At 33.1% G+C, this 14,998-nt stretch overlaps 1 protein-coding gene across 6 annotated transcripts in view; it reads left to right on the top strand.

Moving 5' to 3' along the window:
• MAP2K4 (mitogen-activated protein kinase kinase 4) overlaps positions 1-14,998 on the top strand; it is a 174,847-nt gene that overhangs the window by 32,882 nt on the left and 126,967 nt on the right. The gene's annotated exons all lie outside the window — the stretch shown is intronic.

Raw genomic sequence — 14,998 nt, 5'->3', positions numbered from 1 at the left:
TCTTCAGTGTGTAGAAAGTTTTGCTTGATATGTTTTAGTATTTCATTTTTTTAAAAAGTCCTGTTATATAGTTATACCATTTTAAAAATATTGTACTACTTGCCATCTAGGGGAAGGAGTGGGGAAAGGAAGGGAAAATTAGAACAAAAGATTTTGTAAGGATTGAAGAATTATCCATGCATATGTTTTGAAAAATAAAAAGGTTTAATAAAGAAAAAAAAAGTCCTGTTAATTGGGAATATTGGGATATGCTTCAGAGGTAAATTATTATAGTTCAAAGTGTGCTGAACATAAAAAGTCCAGAGTTACTTGGATTTGAATTATGTTTTTGTCACATGCTAGCCACAGCTGTTATTTAATATTTTCACAGTTAAGTTTCCTCATCTGTAAAAGGTGAAAACAGCACTTTATAAGATTATTATGAGAAGAAAAATGAAAATGTATGGATAATGCTCTTTTAAAGTTAAAGCATTATATAAATATTAACTACCACCATCATCAACAGAATTTCTTTTAGAGAGCTTAGTACCCATTACTCTCCCCTTCTTTGTTAATAAAATCAATCATTCATCATTTTCACATAATTCTGCTTATGTCACTAACAAGAAAATGACTGAAAGTGATTTTTAAAAAAATAGACGGTAGTAATACAGTAGTCTTTTGGTCTCTGCAATAGAGATTGTACTAGTACATGATTGTTGCATAAAACTGAGGCCTCCTGTTGACATCTCCTACATATTAAATGGACATTTTAATTAGATTAGAAATTCAGAATAAGATTTTTCCATATTTTTTTAAAATAGTAAACATGATGAACCCATAAGATTCTAAGTGAAATTATTTTGTATGCTAATGTAATAAAATTCTTGAAGAATAGTATGGAAAATTCTTAAGGTATAAAACACTTATAATTTCAAGATCTAACAATCTATAAAGATCTAGTGATTATATTTATATGTGTGGCTCTTTTGTGCATTAAGCTTTCTTAAAGTCAAGACAGTTTTCAGCTTAATTTAGAATTAATTATACACCCAGAGTTTTTAGATAGATTTCAAGAGGTCCATAAATGTTAATGGGGAAAATTTGTACATCTTTATTTTTACTATAATGTTTACTGAAATTTAGCGTTTCCTTCCATTAAGAGTGTAGACCACAAACATCATTCTTAGAAGGTGTTGGAATCCTAGTGTCAACTCAACTCTGCAAGGATTCACTCTAAGGTGTGAACCAACAAGCACTGTATCAATTCTATTGAGTTAACACCAGGACCCTGACATTACCTTTGAGTTTTCACCTTGTTTCAAGTTGAGTTGACACTAGGATTCCAACAGAAGGGGTTCCTGAAGTTCTACTTTACTGTCATGACACTAGTAATTTTCTTGAGTAAATCAAGAAGAAAGAGTTTATTTTTTGTTGCAAAAATCCATGAATATAATTCAGAATTGCTTAGAAAGCATAGGAGTATTTTGTAAATTGAGACTTTTTATAATAGTTTAATTATATTTTCCCAGTAATTAAGTTTTAATAAATTGGTAAGACAACAAAAATCCAATCCTGAGCCAAGGACTCATAGTTTAATTCAGTGTGTTTTAAGTACCTACACTGCAGAAATCAAATATGCTAGACTTTATAAAGATGTACTTTCAAGAAGCTAGTATCAAAAATGTGCCAATGTTACTTTAATGAATTTATAAAGTTTAATAGGTATTTACTACATTTATAAATGAGTAAACTTAGTCTTTGAGAGTATATAGAACTTATATAAACCTATAAACAAATGACAGACCTTGAACTAATAAACCACAGGGGTTCTGACTCCTAGTCTACTGTTTTCCTATTCATGTATGATGATCTTAACACTCCTATTTCTTTCTTTCTTTTTTAAACCTCATCGTCACAGCAATAAGCTAGAATGGCATAATATGACCTCATACTGGCTTTCCCATTAATCTCTGGCATAATAACTTAAAAAGATTTTAAGATTAAACTTAAATGATTATCATTAAACTTAAACTTTAAACTTATGATGATAACTTAAAATTTTTTTTTTATAAAAAATGAGCAAAGGCCAGAGCTACAGGGTTATTAATCTACAGCAAAATTTCATGTCAGATACAATTAAGGGATGATCTAGGTGTCAAAAAGATTCCCTATAAGTTTATTTTATTTTTGACCAGAGTAGTGTAGGAAGTATTCTTAAGTTACCTGATGTTAAAATAAACATTGAGCTGCTAGAAGGAAGGAAGACTAGAGTAAGATTGTTATTATTTAATTCACAATAACACCAAGTCCTTTACAGGCAATAAAAATTATTTTGGGCATCGATATTAATGTCTTTTCCTCTTGTGGTTCTGTATGCAATAACTACTTAGTTCAGATCAAGCAGAAATAAAAAATTGGTGATTATTTATGGAATCTTTTCATAAAGAGTTTAGAATTTAGACTCACCTCGGGGAGATTGTTATCAAGAACTCCATATCCTCTAAGCAAGCAGGCCTTCCTTAGAATTACTTGAGAAATGACACACTTCAGGCACCGGGAAAATAACTTGTTCCAGGTGACATTTTTGTTTTGATTGCTTCATATGTTTATCTCAAAAGTTTTTAAAACCTTTATCAGATCACATTCTGATAATGTGGAAGCATTCATTCTTGCTTTGGATTGAATATATGCAGTGTGAATTGTATTATAGAGTGGGAAAACAAATAAATTTCTTTTTTAAAAAATGTTTTTATTTTCCCTAGTTACATGTAAAACAGTTTTTTATATTTGTTTTTAAAACTTTTGAGTTCCAAATTCTCTCCCTTCTTCCCCACCTTCACCCCCCCCCCTCCCCCCCCCCCCCCCGCCCCCCATTAAGAGTGCACATGTGAAGTTATGCAAAATTATTTGCATGAAAGTTGTGAAAGAAAACATTGCCCCTCTAAGGAAAACAAATTTAAATAAATATATATCTTTCAGTCTGTATTCACAGTTTTTCTCTGAGCATAGTTACATTTACATAAGTCCTTCAAAGTAGTCTCAGATCATTATATTGCTGAGACTAGCAAAGTCATTCACAGCTGATCATCCCATAATATTGCTATTGCTTTGTACATAGTACATTTCACTTTGCTTGAATTCGTGGAGAACTTTTCTAGGTTTTTCTGAGAGCATCCTGCTAATCATTTTCCATAGTACAATAGAACAATAATAATTCCTCTCTTGCCCCTTAATTTTAATTTTTCAGATAGTTTCCTTTCATATTCAACTGACACCTATGCCCTGTGTCTATATGTGCTCCTTCTAACTGCTATAATAATGAGGAAGTTCTTATAGGTTACAAATATCATCCTCCCATGCAAGATTGTAAACAGATTAATCTTATTAAGTTCTTTATGATATCCTGTTCTTGGTTACCTCCTTATGCTTCTCTTGACGGTCAATATTTGAAAATCAGATTTTCTATTTGTCTCTGATTTTTTTTTTTTGTTTGTTTTTTATAATCATGAATGCTTGAAAATTCTCTATTGAATTTCTATCTTTTTCCTAAAGATTTATACTCAGTTTTGTTGGGTAGCTGATTTTTGGTTGTAATCCTGGCTCCATTACTCTCCTGTAATAAGCAAGATTTTCCAATATCATCTTTTCAGGGAAAGGAAGTATATGTGAACTCAAAGAGATAATATAGTGGATTTATATAATGTTATTGTGAGATGATTCTTGGCCTCCTTTGGGAAAGTTTAAGCAGGGCCAAACACTCCAAACTTTCCCAGTATACAAAATATCCCTTTGAACTTTTCACAGAACTACACGACTTTGGAGTTGGTAAATATCAGTAGCCATCTACTAGTTTAAGTTATAACTCTCATTCAGAAACCATCTAATTCTGTTATCATTTAGAGCATTTTTCCATCTTTTCCATATGAATAGAATGAGATACTTTTAAAAAATACTTCTTCAAAAGTGAAACTACCAATTTAGTAGAAATATAAAAAAAATTAGTATGGCATGACCTATTATTAATAAAATCATATGTCCTCTTTGAAATTATTTTTTCCTTTTCTAAATGTTCACTTAATCATTTTTCTCTAATGGTGCATTCTAAAAATTTTTCAGAAATTAAAGTTATAGAACATCTTTCCTTATTTGAAAATTGGGATTTTTTTCTTCTCCATTCTTGGTATTCTTCCCCATTCTCCACAGTCTTTCACATATCATTAGCAGTGGCTAAGAAATAAAATCTTCCCATTTTTTTTCATTACTGGATATTTTACTCATCTAGACCTAGGGACTTAAATTTCTCTAGGGAAGGTAGGTTTTCTCTTATCTAATTATTTATTTGGAGTATCAATTCTTTGTAGTTATTTTTTTATGTCAATGCTATTTTTTTATTTTAAAAATACATGCAAAGATAGTTTTCCATATTCGCCCCTGCAAAACCTAGTGTTCCAAATTTTTCTCCCTCCCTTCCCTTTCCAGGCAGCAGGTAATCCAATATAAGTAAACATGTGCAATTCTTCTAAACGTATTTCCACATTTATCATGCTGCAGTGTTAATTTTTTAATAGTACTATGGTACTTTCATATTCACTTTCTGTATCTGCTGTTGTCTCGTGCAATATCACTTTAAAAAATCTAAATTGATTGTTGATTTCCTTGTGCATCCATATTGGTGCCTTCTGACAAGACTTTTTTGTCATCAAACTTATTTCCCTTTGTGTCATCACAGAGTTTTACTATTTTAAGCTTTCTCCTATAGAGTTTTGTAATGCATTTTGTCTGTTTACTATGCAAAATAAAACTGAATGTTTGGATATGGTCAGAGATTTTCTTGACTGTTGTAGTAAATTTTATAGATTTAAAAGTAAAGTAAATTTTTTTTCCTGTATATTTCACTGCTTTTCAATATAGAATTAAATCATCCTAAAGGCACAATTTGGAATATACTCTAGATTTGGTTGTATTTCAAATGGTTTAGAGGTAGGATAGGTGAAATTTCATGAAGTTGATCATACTTATGTTTAAATTTTGAAAAATACAATGTTTTCTTTTTGTTTTTGATTGGGGGGCGGGGCGGTAGAAGGGGGCAATTGAATTAAGTGACTTGTCCAAGTTCTGACAGCTAATAAATGACTGAGGCCGAGTTTGAATTCAGTTCCTCCTTACTTCAGGATCTGTCCACCACACCATCTAGTACCTTGGTTTTAAAGTTTTTTTCTTGGTCATATTAAAAAACCACAAGGACATTAATTTCATGAATAGGATCCTCTTTCTCAATTAAAATGTATAACATTTTTCCACTTTCTAAGATAGAAGATTTTTGGATTTTGTGTTTTGACAATGAGAAGATTTTGAGAATGTATATGTCTTTACACTTTATGTAAGAATGTTGAACACTTTTAGTTACAAATGCTGGTGATGCTGGGATCATTTGTGACTGGTTATCTGGTAGGAGTTATAATTGCCCTTCTGTATCCTACAAATAGTTATATTAATAAATGAATTAGATCTTTCCTTCTTCTCCTGCACCTCTTTTTGCTTTTTCTCTGATCAAAGCATCATACTTTTCTATTTTCTTAATCTATAGTAAACATAACTTAATCATTCCTGGATGATATGTAGAAGTCTTAGAACTGTTCTTTGCACTTTACTTTTATTTAAGTATTATACTGTGCTTCATTATGAAGTAGAACAGAATTATAGTTCTGGCACTATAGCAATACTAATGTGTTCAGAAAGTATACTGGAAGGATTCTAGTCAGAATTGGGAGTGATTGTCATCATTTAAGTTAGCTTTCTTGTTTTAAGTTAGCTTTCTTGTTTTACTTTTTGAAGTAATGCTGTTGACAAAAGATTGGAATAATGAATTGATAAGTGTAATCAGAAATAATTGAGACCAAATCTTTTCTGTCATATATAGTTATATGGCTACAGGCAAGTCGCTTAACCTTTTAGTGTTTGAGTCAACTTTCTAAGTCTATAAGTTACAAATAAGATGCTGACATATTGGTGGTGGAAATTTCTATACTTTTTTATTATATATAATGTTTTATTTAAAGTTGAACTGTTTATAGTATCAAACTACTTTGTAAATTTGAAGCATTTAGGACACAACAGATATTATTCACTGAAAGTATATTTATCTAGTTTTCCATTTGTTGAAACAAAAGTTACACATCACTGAACAGCACCATTTTCAGTTAACATACTAATAATTGTCATCTGATCCATAGAGCTTTACAAAACTGATGACCTTTAGAAAGAAAGCCCTATTGTTATGTATTGGCAAAAGTTTTATACCTGGTCGCTCTTTATTTTTCAGTGGAAGATTTTGTTTGAAGGTTGCTGGAATATTTTATCTATCTTAGTAACATAGTACTAATAAAGGTCATGCTAAAGTAGTGAGAAGGCTTTTGATGATGAGGTAGAAATAATAATAATCTAGTTCTGGTATGATAGTAAATATGGCTATGAACAAGTTCTGGGCTTCAGTTTCTCCATCTATAGGAAAAAAAGGAGTTGGACTAAATTCTTTCCACCTCTAGCATTTTTTGGCATTGTGAACACAGATATGGTCATATACATTATTTGGGTTGTGTATCAATATATAGCTTAGAACTTAATCATAATCATTCATACTTCTTAATGACAAATTTGTGTAATATAATCTGAACTGTACTTTTACTAAAATAAAGTAAGCCTTTTGTATCTCCCTAATCAATTCACTATCCCACTTAATTTTCCTAAACCCCCTTCCTTCTTCCTTAAATCTTTCACAGATCATCCTCCTTCACCCTCAACTGAGAATCTATCCTCATGTATCATTGAAAACATTGAGGATTTTTACCAAGTTACTTCTTTCTTCTTCCTCATCTCATATACCTTAGATGCATTCTATTGCTATCTCTTCCTTTTCCACTGTCTCACATGAAGAGGTAGCTATTCTCTTGGTGTAAGTGATTCCATTCTGATCCTTCTCCACCAGATTTTCCCCTTTATTTATCTCTGTTCTTTTACTTATCTATTGGTTGCATCTCTTACAAACATACCCATGTCTCATCTATCCTCAAAAAACTCTTACTTGATCTTTCCATCTCTACTAGTTATAGCCCCATCTTTCTCTTCCCTTTTGTGGCTAAACTCTTTGAGAAGATCATCTTTAACAGATGCCTCTATTTGCTTTTCTTTCACTTTGTTCTTAACTCCTTTCAATTTGACTTTTGAACTCATTGCTCAACTGAAGTGGTCTCTTACTTGTCAAATCTAGTGGCCTTTTCTTAACCCTGATCTTGACTTGTTTGCAATTTTTAATACTATTAATCACCTGCTCCTTGATACTTTTTTTTTCTCTCTTGGTTTTCATGACATTTCTCTTTTCTGGTTCTTCTGTTTTACGTCTTGGTCTCATTTGTTGGATTCTCATCCAGGTCACACCATAGTTGTATATTGTGGGCCAGAACTTGAAACAAGGTGTTGACTCACTGGAATTGATGGAAGCAAAGCTTGTATGCTTGGGTTTGCACCTTTGAGATTTCACACATTAGCTCACACACATTAGTTCACACTTTTGGGAGATTCACAGGTCAGTATTCAGTATGAGCATAATTTAAAACATGCCTATCCTAGGAAGGACTGTCTTAGCTAGGAGATACAGTGCATAGAGCCATGAATCTTGAGTGAGGAAGAGTGAATTCAAATTCTCATTTAATTTTCTCATATGTAAAATATGGATAATCATAGTACCTTCCCTCTAGGTTGTTGTGAGGATAAAATCGTAGAGTATTGGTAAAGTAGTTTGCAAACCTTAAGACGACATGTATGCCTTAGAGTATTAATATTTTGTTCTTGTTGCTTCTCTTGTTTCACTTCTTCCCCTTCTTCCTCCTGTTAGGAATTGATTGCCGTATTAATATTTTGAAGTCATTTGCAAACCTTAAAGTCCTATATTAACCTGAGCAATTATATTATTGGGGATGAGCTATTACCATAAGAAGAAGCTATCAATCCATCTTGATTCTTAAGAGGCATCTATAGGATCCACAAATTGACTGTAGCTGAAACTAAAATTATTAATCTATGTAACCATATGAAAATATTTTAGGTTACTTGTTCATATTTGTATGGGGGTATATAATCTCATATGTATATCATCAGTTTGAGGAAGTAACTTCATTGATCCGTTAAAATAATTAAAAATAAATAACTTTTGGGGAGCCCAGAGTAGGAAAGCAACCCTAAGTATTTCCCTAAAAGTCAATTTTCCATCAGCACAAAATCACTACCAACTAAGGATTGAGTTTCTATTGCCTCTGCAGGAGGTAGTGGTGAGAAAAAGAAAACTAGTCTTTTTCATGAACGGAGAAATATCATTTTAAGTGTGTGAATGAAGTTGCTTTCCAGAAGGAAGTTTATTGAAAGAGTGTTTAGAAAGAACTTTATAAGTTGACTCTAACATAGTGATGTCATTTTGGTCTTCAGAGCGCACTTATGACCTATACCACTCCCTTACTCTCCCCTATGTACTCTTCAGTAACACTACCTTCCCTTGCTGTTCTTCCACAAAAAATTCTATCTTCATGCTTGAGACATTTTAATTCTATCTCCCATTCATGCAATGTTCTCCCTCCTTTCCACCTCTGGTTTCACTAGAGTCCTTCAGGTGCCAGCAAAACACCTTTTACAAGAAGCCTTTCCTGTTTCTCCATTGTACCTAGTAATGGAGGTACAGCTTTTTGTTCTGTGACCTGACAACTAACTCTTGGGAGTGGGGAGAACCCTCCACAATTCTGGCAGGTGATGAGGCTCAGTGGACTTTTTCTCACAATAAGTTGTTGAAATTAATGTATCAGATGAATATGTATTACAAGTCATTTGAGAGAAAGTAAAGATGTTTCCTAAATTGTTAAGAAATCGATCAACTCAGACAATTAATACTTCCTAGCAGTGTGATCCTAGGCAAGTCACTTAACCATTGTCTGGGGGGGAAGGGGAGGGAACAAAAAAGAAATCAGCCAGGTGGAAATCTGTGTCCTTGTTTTCGATTGTGATTCTGGGTGGAAACCAGCTTTGACTTCTGCAACCTTATGTCAATTTGTCTCTGCTTCACTTGTAAATAGGTAAGTAGAATGATAGAGTCCTCAGCTTCTACATTTTCCACTTCTGCTTCAAGTCTTTGTCAGGAGACTTTTGAAAAGCCATTTACACTTCTTCAGATTGATAAATGAGCCAGAGGTTACAGAGAAGATAATAGAACTTGTTGGCATGGTCTTACTGAAATCATTGTTTAGTATATTTTACTTTCATTGAAGTAGCTCTTTAGGGGGGGAAAAACTAGAAGATTTAGAATTTAATAGAAGAGCAAAATGGAAAAATTCAGATTATAAACCAACTTCATGATGTGATGGTGGGAAAAGATAACTCCAGTGTTAAATGGAAGTCCTTTATCATATAGAAATTAGTGGAAATAGAAAAGTGCCTAGTTGATGGTTCAGATGAACATTTGTAGTTAATCAGGTTCATTGCTATGATGCAGCTGTTGACTCACAGTGTGAATTGAGATTACCTCAGTCTGTGTGTGTGTGTGTGTGTATCAATGAAAACAAAATGTAATAGATCAGTTTAAAAAAAAAAAGAATGATTACATTGGATCACTAAGTAGCAACTTTCATAACTTGAAGGAAGAATTAGAGAACTCATCAATTATATTTCTAGTTCTATGAAATATATTTTTCTTCCTAAAGATGATCAGTGTTATGTCCAGTCATGAGTTTTTACTGTAAAATCCTCTTTCTAAGGAGGATTAACTGGTTCATGTTAGCTTTCTCATCACTTGTGTAATACCAGTCTGTTCTTTTCTTCCCCAAACATACAACTTAAAAAATAGTGAATAGGGTGAATTTTTTCTCAAAGAGAGGTCAGTATAACTAGTTTTTTCTGCTTGGCAAAATAATTAATTCCTTTTGTTACTTCATAACCTATTTTATGACTTTTTTCCCTATGCTTTCCTTTTCTTTGATTAGAATGGCTTCTTTATGAGAAACATGCTTTATTTGATTTTTTTATAATAACTTTTTATTTTTCAAAATACATGCAAAAGTAATTTTGAACATTTACTCTTGAAAAATTTTGTGTTCCAAATTATAAATAATATTCTTAGGTGGGTTGAGATTAGTTATATGTGTATGCCCTCAATTTCCTCTTGATTCATAAGAAAATTCCCCTTATACTTATTTACCTCTGAGAAAGGAAAGAGTTTATTTTCTGTTTAAGTTTTTCCTAGCAACTTCTGGATTTCCTATCTTGAAGGAATAGAAGAATAGTTATTTAAAATAAAAGGAATTACATAATGACTCTGGGATAGGGCAGGAGGATCCTTTCTTGTTTTTTTTCCTCCTTTCTAAGGATTTCTCACTGCTACTTGGATCATTGCTGTTGATGGATTTTTTTGAATATTTATTATTGTTGTTGACAGTTCAGTCATGTAGGATTCTTTCTGACACTTCCCCTCCTTCCATAGATCATAGGCTCCTTCTATACTTTTTATTTCCTGACCTGTCCAAGCTCATATTTGTTGCTTCAATGACACTATTCATTTTATCCTTTTGCCTTCAACCTTTCCCAACAATGAAGAACTTTCCCAATGAGTCCTGTTTTAACATAATGTGGCCAAAATATTTAAATTCAGCTGCACTTTCAGTATTCTTTTGTTTTCACTTTTTTTCCCCTCTCTTTTTCAAGAAGTGATGGGACCACTTAACATGATTTTATGGTTGGTGGATTTTTTTTTGTTTTGTTTTGTTTTTTATGTGAAGCTTCAAGCTAGCTTTTACACCCTAATTTTTCACCTTCATCAAGAAGTTCTTAGTTCTTCTCTTTCTGCCATTGGAGTGGTCTTTGTCTCCATATCTGAAATTGTTGATATTTCTCCTTAATTCTGGCTTTTTGTTTACCAAGCTGGCACTTTTATTTTAGTTAAGTAAATAAGTTGATAATATATAGTTCTTTTCCAGCCTTAAATTAAATAGTACTTCCATGTTCAGTTCTAACTCTAATAAGAATTCTTAGTCTGAATACAAGTATCCCAAGAAATAAGATAATTTGATACCCCCATTTCTTTGAGAACTTGCCCCATTTTGTTGTGATCCATATAGTCAAAACAGAAGTAGATTTTTTTTTTTTCTGGAACTCTCTTGATTTCTCTATAATCCAGTGAAGATTGGCAATTTTGTCTCTAGTTCCTCTTTGAAAATCAACCTTCCCTTCTGGTAATTCTCAGTACAAATATTGCAGAAGTCCAGTTTGCAACAATTTTAAGTATAATCTTGTTGGCATGTAAAATGAATGCAGTTGTTTAGTGGTTTGAACATTTTTTGGAATTATCCTTTTTTTAGGATTGGAATTTAAATGATGTTTTCCAAATCTGCTTGCATATTGAGTGCAGTACTTTTTACAGTACCATTTTTATTTTTATTATTTTTTAGAATTTTAAATACCTCAGTTGAAATTTCATCATGTCATCTAGCCTTATTGTTAGCATTGCTTCCTAATGCCCACTTTTGATTTCATTCTCCATGATGTCTGGATCTTGATCAGTAATCACACCATTGTGGTTATCAGGGATGAAAATATATTTTCAGTATATATTTACCTTCTCTTCTTAATCACTTTCACTTGTAGTAAGACCCTGCTAGTTTTGTCTTTTATCATGCCCATTTTTGTATGAATCTTTCCCTTAATATTGATAATTTTGTTGAAGGGAATCTGTCTTTTCTATTCTATTATTTCTTCTATTTCTTTGCATTGTCCATTTAAGAAAAACTTATCTATCTTTACTATTTTCTGAAATAATGTTTTCGGTTGGGTATATCTTTCTCTTTACCTTTCATTTTTTTCCTCAATTATTTATAAAGGCTTATCAGCCATTTTGCTTTATTTTTCATTGGAATGTTTTTTGTTGTTACCTCCTGCACAATATTGTGAAACTTGGTCTATAGTTCTTCAGGCTCTCTGTCTACCTGGTCTAATCTATTAAATATATTCATTACTTCTACTTCATGTTCATAAAGGGATGTTATTTAGGTCCTATCTATATGGGTCAGTTAGTTTCCCCAGTTTTTTCAATTTAAGTCTGGATTTTGCAATAAGAAACTTGTGATCTGAACCCCAGTCAGATTCAGGTCTTGTTTTAACTGACTATATATAGCTTTTCCATCTTTGGTTGCAAAGATATGATAAATCTGATTTCCATATTGACCATCTGGTGATATCCATGTATAAAATCACCTTTTGAAGTGTTGAAAAACAGGGTTTGCCATGGCCATTGAGTAACCTTGACAAAAAAGTCTCTGCCCTGCTCTTCATCTTTCGTGTTATTCCAGTTATTTTTTGATTTCCTACTTTTAGCATTCTAATCCTCTGATAAAGGTGATAATTTAAAAAAAATATATATCATTTGAGAAAGGTCTTGTTTCATAGTTCATAGAACTAATCAACTTTGTCCTCTTTGGCATCAATGATTGATTGGAGCTTAGACTTGTAATATTGTGATATTGAGTGATTTGCATGGATTTGAATAGATATCATCTTGTCATTTTTGAGATTATACTACAATACTACTTTTCTCATTGTTTTATTGCTCATGAGGGCTACTCCATGTTTTGAATGTATTAGGGAGGTACTAATTTGTTCTTTTAACTTTCTTGTTATTGAAATACTGCAGTAGGATCTCAAAGGGCCATTTAAAATTTTCGTGGGGTTTTCATGGCAAATACATTGGAATCATTTATCCTTTTCTTCAGTGTATCCCCTTTTACAGATGAGGAACTGAGGCAAATGGGGGTTATGACTTGTCTAGAGTCCCACCAAAAGTGACAGAACCCAGATTTTGAGTGTTATCTTCTTGACTCCAAGGCCAGTACTCTGTCCACTATACCACTTAATTGCTTCTGCTGTTTGTCTTCCTTAATTTGTCTGAAACCATTCCTTTTCATCATTTTTATAGCACACCATTACTCCATTGCATTCTTATTGCATAGTTTGTTCAAATTCCCCAAATGATTAGTTTTCAGTTCCTTGTCACCACAAAAAGGGCTGCTGCAAATATTTTTGTACCTATGGATCATTGTTTTCTTTTAATACCTTTAGGACATTGTAAGAAACAAAATAACTTATGAAGAACTCCATTGATTCCCTGATGATTACAGGAAAAGTTAATTTTACTTTTTCTGAGGCTAGATTTGTACTCGGGTCCACCTGACTTCAGGGCTGGTGCTCTATCCACTGTACCTCCTAGTTGTCCCTATTTTACATTCTTACAAGAATGGGTGCCTAGGTCAGTAATCATACCTTTGAAACTCCAAAGGCAGCATTTTATTTCTTATTCTGAAACACAGATCCCTCCCCTAATTCCTCATTAATTGGATTTTAACAGAAGTCATAAGACATAAATCTGCACCTCTTAATTACAGTTAGTCATTGCTCCCAAGGAGCTTACATTCTAGAAAGGGGAGGATATATCTCCATCTTTGATTATTCTTTGATGTCCTTTTCAATTTTCCAATTTAAATTTGATTTCTCCAGTTTAATTTTCTTTGGAAACCAAATAAATGTTCATCCATTTCTCACAATTTCCCTTTTTTTTCTTTTCTTTTTTTAATAATTTTGTTTAATAATAACCCCTAAAATTTGGCCAATACTTTTTTACATCCCTCTTAACTTTTTTAACCCCTACACAGATAATTCCTGAATTCTCTGCTAATCATTCCGACAGGACTGTACTAGTAAAACTACTTTTAATTGTAACGTTTCCTCCTTTTTGCCAATAATCTTTCTAGAGTTATTCCATTTTCCCATGCCATTCTGCTAATGGCATCTAACTACTCTCTATTCCCTTTTGCTGTCTCTCTGGTTTAACTTATCCAATAATATTTACCCACCAAAGTAGGAATGACCCAAATTCAGAACTAAATTTCTAGTCTTGAATTCATCAATTACTATTTTTGACTTAATTCTTCCTAATTCTCTTACTTTTTTCCCAATGGCAGGGTAAAAGAAATAACCAATTGGGTTGGTGCACAAGTGCCCACTCAGTTCCCAGACAAAGCAGAATCCTCCACAGTATCACCCAAGCTTTACTTGGGGTATGCTCATGCCCGAGAAATTGCCACAGTTACCCTCAGGTGGGGAAACTCTGGCTAAGGTATAAGACTCTTCAGCCCAGAGAGAGAACCTGCTAACAATGTCTGGTTCAGCTCCCCATCTTCCCTAAGGGCTCTTTGCCTTCCTGAGAAGTCAGGGGGTGGTGACAACCTGTATTGAGATAGAAGCAGAGTGATACTAGGTGGAAGAATGATACCAGGTAGCAAACTACATACAATAGCAAGTTGTTTATGTGATGCCATGTGCGCAATGTTTTTGTTACATTATAAAAAGGGGTAAGTCCTTGAAATAAATGGACTCATTTTCCCCACCATCTTCAGGAGTCCTGCCTCATACCCTGGAAGGTATATTTAAATCACCCCGGTGTAGAGGCTCTAGAAAGCATGGTACGTTTTGTCACCCCTACTTGGGGGCCCTAGAAGGCAAGACATAACACGCCAACAACATGCCATAACAGTCCCTAGATTTTGGATTCTTTAATCCTGCCTTGAGAAGCAAATTGATCACCAGATCTAAGAGATATTATAGCCAGTTCATTCTCTCACTGAAGGGAAAACATTGCAGTTCTCCCCAGGAATGTTATTTTGGGAACAGGAGGAATTCCCTCTCACATTTTTCTATACCTAAAAGGGAATGGTACTATCTGGGTATGGGGCTACCCATAACAAACAGAAATTGCTTTTTGTTCAGACTCTTTACAGAGTGCTTTACCATTTCTTCCCAGGCATTGGTGTCCATTGCCTTGGACACCAATTAAGTCCTTAACATGATTCCAAATCTTCCTAAGAGATCTATATCTATTATATAACTTACTCTTTAATCTGCATTTTCTAAATGTCCGGTCCTTGTAGTAAACTAA

Source organism: Sarcophilus harrisii, chromosome 4, assembly GCF_902635505.1.
Source record: "Sarcophilus harrisii chromosome 4, mSarHar1.11, whole genome shotgun sequence".
NCBI classification, from domain to species: Eukaryota; Metazoa; Chordata; class Mammalia; order Dasyuromorphia; family Dasyuridae; genus Sarcophilus; species Sarcophilus harrisii.
Note: the sequence above shows the minus strand (reverse complement) of the source record. Positions and strands in the feature narration are given on the sequence as shown.